The sequence below is a fragment of the Corythoichthys intestinalis genome, chromosome 16, assembly GCF_030265065.1.
Source record: "Corythoichthys intestinalis isolate RoL2023-P3 chromosome 16, ASM3026506v1, whole genome shotgun sequence".
Classification (NCBI taxonomy): Eukaryota; Metazoa; Chordata; class Actinopteri; order Syngnathiformes; family Syngnathidae; genus Corythoichthys; species Corythoichthys intestinalis.
Genome location: NC_080410.1, coordinates 24,803,714 through 24,812,206, shown reverse-complemented (window position 1 = coordinate 24,812,206; position 8,493 = coordinate 24,803,714). Strand labels below are relative to the sequence as shown.

Genomic DNA, 8,493 nt, shown 5'->3' with positions numbered 1-8,493 from the left:
ACTTAAGAACGTCTCTGCATACAGACTGTTTAGGTTAAGACACGCCTCAACGGGAAAATATTGCTTCTTGTTAAGAAAGAAATTTCAGGATACGAAAGGCAAAAATACAATATGGCTGATACTCGCTGCTCCCAGAATTTACTGAATATAACATACTATATTTGTGTGTATCCCAGCGTCCTCTTCATTCCTCGAGTTTTGACAGCTTTACATGAGTGTATTCAGTTTTATTCTTTATTCTCGTTTTTTTTACATTATGCACAACTCTGATTTTATGTTTATTGCGCAATAATCTAATTGTAACATATATTTGTCATATGTTTTGATGAATTTTTATTAAGGCTGAACAATATTGGGGGGAAAAACTGACTGCGACTTTTTGGGGATTTGTGATATACTCAGGGGTGAAAGTGGGCCAGAACAGTCAGGCACGCAGTTCGGGTATAAGATTCAGGGCCGTAATGCTGTTCCGGTACACGGTGCTTCGATTCCAAAAATATGACGGCAACTGTCAAAACGTTATGTGAAAAAAAAAAAATTAAATGCTGAGCTGCCACACATGCATTTCATCTCCAAGAAGAAAACAATCTACCAACATCAGATTTACATGCACAAAAAACAAGCATAATAAAGTGCTTGTGTAGCGTAATCGGTTTCCACCGATATTTATTATTCATTTTATTCCATGGACGGCATGGAGGTTTCCCTAGCTGCTGCAGTTATCTGAATCTGACACTGATGAGTCACGTCAATGTGCGAATGTACACGGCAAAGCAAAACGCCTGGACCCATTTATCTGTTCAATTGGCTGACATACTGACATGTGATCAGCAGAGATAGTTAGCTAGCTAGTGCATGTTTCCTGGAACAGAAACAACAACAAAAAAGGTTTTTTGAATTGATGCGACAAAAAAAGGGCAATGCAACAGAAAATGGATCAAATCTTTAAGAGCAAGGAAAGAGTTGAGGAGGCTAATTTATCATATTTAGTTTTATTTGCTCTGATGGGGAGGTTCAGAACATCTTAGCTGTCAATGTACACTTTGGACACTCAGTGTTTGTGCGATCTTCAAAATATATTCCCTTTCACTCTGCATAATATAAGTCAACTGTATTTTTCTGAATGTATGTTACTTATATCTTTATTATTAAAAAAAAGCAATAGTAAATGTTGACATTAACTTCAATTTTAATATACATCATGTGTTCTTAAGTAGTTAAAAATTAGATTTGGCATTTAGTATGTGATGAAATAAGGGAAAATAAAAAGTAGGAGATGGCGGTTGAGGTTATTGCTGTTTTTGCAAATCTTTTTGCAAACTTTTATTTTGCAAATCATTGAAAAAATAACATTTCGAATGAAAATCAGTTTTTGTATGTGTTATAGAAATATGTTTTCTTTGTATTTCAGTAGTTCTAGGAGGTTTGCCCCCCCCCCCCCCCAAAAAAAAAAAAAAAACAAAACAAAAAAAATACATCAACAAAATTTCTGACTCCGTGGCAACCTTCACGTGGGGAAGTTCCTGCAAGAAATTCTAGCCACTTTCACCCCTGGATATACTGTATTGCAATATTAAAACCAGAAGGCTTTTCAGCCGATAACTTGAATAGCTCTGCTTGGGAAGACTTTGGTTGACTCACTATGACCACATTGTATACCTATAATTGCGTTTAATCAAGGGTGTTCGTCTGTGAATGATGAAGATTGGTGTATATAAAAGGGACCCGCAGGAAGCCATGTCTCTGCACGATTGTTGCTTTTATGAAGCAAAAACAAATATCGCATGTACTGCGAGGGGACTATTGCGCATGCGCACCTTGCGATGCTGATGTTCAAACGATATGTTATGCAGGCCTAATTTTTATGCATTATAAAAGATTTATGTTTGAATTTTGGGGGACTTGGAACAGATTAGGACAAGGGTGTCCAAACGTTTTGCAAAGGGGGCCAGATTTGGTGTGGTAAAAATGTGGGGGGGACGACCTTGGCTGACGTCCTTTACGTAGAACAATATATTTAAGCAAATTTTAGCAAGCTATTATGTGTGTCACATTTGGTTTATAATTTTTTTAAATGAATAATTTCAACAATCTCGCTTCTAGCCTAAATGTGGCTAGGTTTTCGACTCTCGGGCTCTTGCGAAACACTGCTGCTGTAACATTAAACTAGCTTCAAGTTGCTTCAATTTCTCGCTGCGAATCTTGCCTGTAATCTTGTCGTACATGTCAGCGTGTCTTGTTTGGTAATATCGCTTTACATTGAACTCTTTAAAAACAGCGACTGTCTCTTTGCAAATGAGGCAGACACAGTTGATGCGTATTTTAGTGAAGAAATAGTCTAATTTCCACCTATCCTTGAAGCATCGGCCGTTGCAGTCAACTTTCTTTTTTTTTGTTGATTGTCGCTATTTTAGAAAATTGGGAGTAAAAGGTCACATGGGGTACTGTTGCTTAGAGTAATGCTGCCTTTTAGTGGGTAAATGAAGAGCAGCATTTCGTGTGTAAGCTACTTCATATGCTGGTAGCAGTACTGCTGACCAATTTATTAAGTCTGTCTGCGGGCCAGACGTTATTGATTTTATGACAGAGGCTGGGGGCCGGATGAAATTTGACCACGGGCCGCGTTTGGCCCCCGGGCCTGACTTTGGACATGTCTGGATTACGGTATTTACATGGAAAATGCATCGCTATTTACATAATTTTCAAGTTAAGAAACTACTACCAGAACCAATTCATTTGGTAAGTAGAGGTACCAGCAGAGGTTGCGCTAGACTTTTTCGTTGTCTGTCATTTTGACTCACAGTGTCATAAAAATCCGGTCATAATCTATTTTTACCCGTCACATTTTAAAAATGATAATAATGACATATTCAATAGTATTTAGTTTTCATTCACATTTTAAAAATGATAATAATGACACATTCAATAGTATTTAGTTTTCATTCATTTTTAATTAATATTCTGTCCGAACAAGCTTAACAAGAGGCAAACAGACAGCGGAGTGCACCAATCAGCGACGGGCAGACGTGCCGTTAGCAAAGCGACGAGGGCAGGACGAGGGACTTGCCCGCGGAAGTAAACATACGAGGAGAACGAAGTTCATTCAACATGGCTAGCGTGAGACAGACTGTTGTCAATGACTCGTGTCGATGTGTTTTAGCTCATTTAAAACTGAATTTACCGCGGATTGGAACATATTCTCGGCTTTCCCGTTCGCCATCCGTGTTGTTGTAGAGACGACTTTCGGCGCGCAAGAGTGACGTTGCTCGTGAAGAACACGTCACGCAAATAAACAAATCTGATTTGTCGATTGATTTTGTACCTACTCGAGAGGCTGTGTTCCAGACTTTTCTCTCAGTGTTTGAAAAATACAGGGAGAACAGTCTGGCCGTGCCAGGCAAACACTCAGTTGCCTTGACATTTTTCCGTGTAAGGCCAGCGACGTCATGCATCAAGAGAGACAATAGCTAATTAATATGCTCACTCGCCACCCTGTGGTCTGGGGTGTGAGTTGCAACCTGTCAAAATGACGGATGGAGTTTTTTCCGTCACCATTTTAAAAAAACGGTCAACGACGGAAAATATTCGGTTAACGCGACCCCTGGGTACCAGTGTATTAACTTTCCTACAATTAGCTGGCAACCACATCAGGGTTTTTTTTTTTTACCTGAGATAGTCTCGAGCACATTTTTATGACACGTTTATTAATTATTTGTGTATTTATTTATTTTATTTTGGTATTCCTGGCACTCCATAGATTTTTTCTAAACTATGAATGAATGAAAGTTTATTGAGCTGCAGACGCTCACATTGACATTTCCGTATATGACCGCTAGATGCCAGCATTTCCTAACAGATGGAACTGACATTGACGTGCATTTATTATTTATTTAATATTCGACTGATTTTAATGCAATACGCAAACATATAAAGCTTGCTTTTTTCCAAACGTCAACACGGAATCATCGCTATTCGTCCAAGTTTTATATTTATTATTTTAAAAGTTGCTAAATTCTTGAAACGCGAAAGCTCTCCATTTGAGTAAGGGGATGCCGTGACGCAGCTCTCTCCTCCTCCTCTTTCTCCTCCCCGTGCAGATTTACTTCCTTCTTGCAGTGGTCCAACACGACGATCCCGAACCCGCGTCCGTGTAGGGAGGGAGGGAGAGGACGCCCCTCCTAGCGGAAATGCAATGTCACTGTTGAGGAGGGGGTGTGGCGCTCGCCATTCACCAAAACAAAATCAGCACGCCGCAGACCGATCCAGAAAGACGTTCCGTGCTGCACGGAACCAGCCCTCCCCTTTGTGCGCGTACACTTGTGGGATCCGGTCCCTCATCACGTCCGGAACCAGCTCGGATTACGCAGATTTACCCAAACCTCCCACGGATGCTTCGTCGTGGCCTGGACAACCCCGAGATGAGGATGCGGTAAAGTAACCAGGGTGAGGTTCCGGTTCTTTCCACTCTCTCTGTTTTTGACAATGAACCGGATTACTTTGTCGCTGTGGGCCCGATTGGATTAGCGGTACAAATCTTCCTAGCAACCGCGATAAATAAAGCTGCCGCGATGATGCTGTACTACAGAATACAAAATGAGGTAAAACGCGGTTCTGGCCCTTTAAGATCGCATTTGGGATAATTCAACATGATTTGAATGAGTTCATTCGAGTGCAGGGCTGTGGAAATGAAGACCTAGTTCCAGTACATTAATGAGAAGCACACAAAAATTATTGTACAAATGCAGGTATTTCATGTTTAATAATGTAAGTTTTTAAACAATATTTGATTAAATTAGAAAATATATAGTTATATTCTAACTAGGGCTGTCAATTACAGCTTAAAAATTAATTAATCGTAATTAATCGCAATTCAAACCATCTATAAAATATGCCATATTTTTCTGTAAATTATTGTTGGAACGGAAAGATAAGACACAAGATGGATATATACATTCAACATACGGTACATAAGGACCGTATTTGTTTATTATAACAATAAATTAACAAGATGGCATTAACATTATTAACGTTATGTTTAAGCGATCCATGGATAGAAAGACTTGTAGTTCTTAAAAGAAAAATGTTAATACAAGTTATTGAAATTTTATATTAAAACCCCTCTTCATGTTTTTGTTTTAATAAAATTTGCTAAATTTTCAATCAAAAAATAAACTAGTAGCCCGCCATTGTTGATGTCAATTATTACTTACACAATGCTCATGGATGCTGAAGCCTATAAAATCAGTCGCAGCCAAGCGCCAGCAGAGGGCGGCAAAACTCCATAAAACACAACAAGTGAGCGTTTCACTGTACTGTCATTTAAATCTGTCTGAGCGGTGCATCTGCGTTAATTGCGTCAAATATTTTAACGTGATTAATTTAAAAAATTAATCAACGCCCGCTAACGCGATAATGGCGTACCGCACGCAGGCTATTTTTAGACCGTGACGTCGCATCGTAAAGCGGAAGTAAAGCCGAAGTGGGACATTATAGACCCGCCCTCGCATAGACCCAACGTAAAAAGTGCTACTTTTCTCCGGTAATCTTTCAAAAACGAACATGCCGATCACGCATTGCTTTTTTGGAATTTGTAGAAATGACTCTAGACATTACGACACATGAAGGATGTTTTCTTCATACGTTTCCGGAACCAAAAACTCGGGAGGATAAAATGTGAAGACCGAATCAACTTGCGCGGACTTTAACACCACCTCGGCGAATCAATTCACACTTCATATGCAGTAAACATTATGTTGGGTTAGCATGGTCTTTCAGAGGACAAAGAGGTAAGCCATTTTTATATTTTGAACTTATTTTTTTAGCGTAACGTTGTGCCGTACTGCTTCTGTCTGACAATGAATGACCTGAAAAGAATTACAATGGTATCTGACTGCCACTGTTGCTGTTCTGTTATATATATAAAAAACAACTTTAGTAAGGGGGAAGTGTAAATAAATTATAGGATTAAGATGTGTTATCAATGAAAAAATTAAGTGTTCGTTGGCTGTCACTGAGTAGCATTTGCGATCGCTACACAAAGCTAACTAAATTACCCCCAAGAACGGTAAGAGACGTAGGACAACCAGAGGATATGTAAGAAAGACAGGGCTGATGGTAAAGAATAGCTTGTTCAAACAGGAGAATGTCATTGTCAGTCGTGTCGATAAAAAAGCTAAAGCTATGCTTAGGTCGGCTCGTTTTTTTTCGTCTTTTTCAGCCTTCGACAATAAAGCTATCTCTTTAACTGAACATTTATATGTTATTCCACATCTTTGCCAGTCAATTTGGCACCAGGCACATCATTTTCGGAGAGAATTGGTAGGTTTAGCGCTGTAAACATCTCCTTCGTACATGATTTCCATTCATTTCCTATTATTGACAAACAGTGGCTTGTCCCTGCTTAGCAACAGTAGCTAATGTCATGAATATTAATGAGCGGAAGTGACGTGTTGCTTGCGGTACGCCATTTTGACAGCCCTAATTCTAACATTTAGTAACAAATAATTCAATGCTATTGACAGTGATAGACGTCCAAACCATTTTGACTGTGAAGGGCAGCTTTCGCAGTCAAAGTGGTTTGGATTAGGGCTGTCAAAATTATCGCGTTAACGGGCGGTAATTAATTTTGAAAATTAATCACGTTAAAAGATTTAACGCAATTAACGCATATGCCCCGCTCAAACAGATTAAAATGATAGCACAGGGTCATGTGCACTTGTTACTTGTGTTTTCTGGAGTTTTGTCGCCCTCTGCTGGCGCTTGGGTGCGACTGATTTTATGACCATGAGAATTGTGTAATTATTGATATGAACAATGTTGACCTACTAGTTTATTTTTTGATCGAAAATTTTACAAATTTTATTAAAACGAAAACATTAAGAGGGGTTTTAATATAAAATGTCTTTAACATGTACTAACATTTTTAAGAACTACAAGTCTTGCAATCCATGGATCGCTTTAACAGAATGTTAATGTTAATGTCATCTTGTTGATTTATTGTTATAATAAACAAATACAGTACTTATGTACAGTATGTTGAATGTAGATATCTGTCTCGTGTCTTATCTTTCCATTCCAACAATAATTTACAGAAAAATATGGCATATTTTATAGATGGTTTGAATTGCGATTAATTACGATTAATTAATTTTTAAGCTGTGATTAAAAATTTTAATCGTTTGACAGCCCTAGTTTGGATGTCTGTCTCTGTCAACGGCAGTGAAACATGATCATTCACCTTATTGAACTAGGCATTTTAATCTACTACTCATATTCGAAAATAACTTGAATGCTGCATCTAAATAGATTAACTTGCCTTTTTTTAAATATAATACTCCCCCCCCCCCCCCCCCCCCCAAAAAAAAAATGGCATCCATATATGTGGAAATCACATTTTGGGTCATGTAGGCTACATACAGAATTAACATTTAGTGTGGACTAAATGACTCAAAATGTGATATCCACATACGTCGACGCCAGGTTTCAATTACATTCAGGTACCTATTTTTATATAGTTAACAAGGGCGTAGGTTTGCATAGGGATGGCAGGGATATAACACTACCAACTTTTCATGATGCTCAAATTATCCCCACCAACTTTTAAGCAACCGTATTTGCATTATGTAATGAGTTCAGTTATATATGCAATTCAGATTGTCTTCCCATATGTTGTAAGGATAGAATCGACCCTACAATTATTGAGTGAATAATTTTCATTGTTCAGGCTTACATTTCTCCCTTTTCACTTGCTGAATGTGCCGGTCCATTTTTTCCCGCCTCAAACGCACGTTTGATTGCCTGATGGTTTGACCCTTCCAAACCACACAGACACACACACGCGCACACACACAGCCTTGTTTTTCTGTCATTGTAGGGACACCCGACAAGACCGTGCATTATGGGGACCACCCTTTCTGAATGTCGTAGAGCAATGAAAAAAATCAGGGAGCATCCCCAAAAATTGCACAATGCAAAAATCACTTTAAATTTCCATTTAGACAAAGTATAGAGGCATCGACCTGACTACAGACCGACTTGTGGGGACATTTTTTCGTTTTCGTCAATTATGGGGTCAATAACTATACACAATACCTGATTTTTATCCCTTCCTGGGTACCGCATACACAAACCTCAGATCATACCTACTTCTGGGGTCAGTAACTTTACACACTGACCGTTTTTTCCAGTCTTCTTGGTACCACTGACACAAACGTCAGATCATACCTTCTTCTGGGGTCAGTAACTATGCACACTATCTGTTTTTCTCCCTTCCTGGGTACCAGTTAGAAAAACGTCAGATCATACCTACTTCTGGGGACAGTAATAATGCCCACCACCCACACAAATGTCAGTTCATTGCGACTTTGTGGAACCACTCTATGTCACCCGAAGAACATGCCGTAAAACTACTAATTGACCAAGTAGTATTTGGTGTAAGTTTCTTTTATATGTGCATTTTCTTCAGTGACCATTGATGTGTCAGAACTGACACAT

At 38.9% G+C, this 8,493-nt stretch overlaps 1 protein-coding gene across 2 annotated transcripts in view; it reads left to right on the top strand.

Moving 5' to 3' along the window:
• Positions 1–4,097: 4,097 nt before the first annotated feature.
• The window catches only part of tex2 (testis expressed 2), a 69,567-nt gene continuing 65,171 nt past the window's right edge, over positions 4,098–8,493 (top strand). For both annotated transcript variants that reach the window (XM_057860923.1, XM_057860922.1), the window contains exon 1: positions 4,098–4,443. The gene's annotated coding sequence lies outside the window, so the exon portion shown is untranslated. The remainder of the gene's footprint in view (positions 4,444–8,493) is intronic.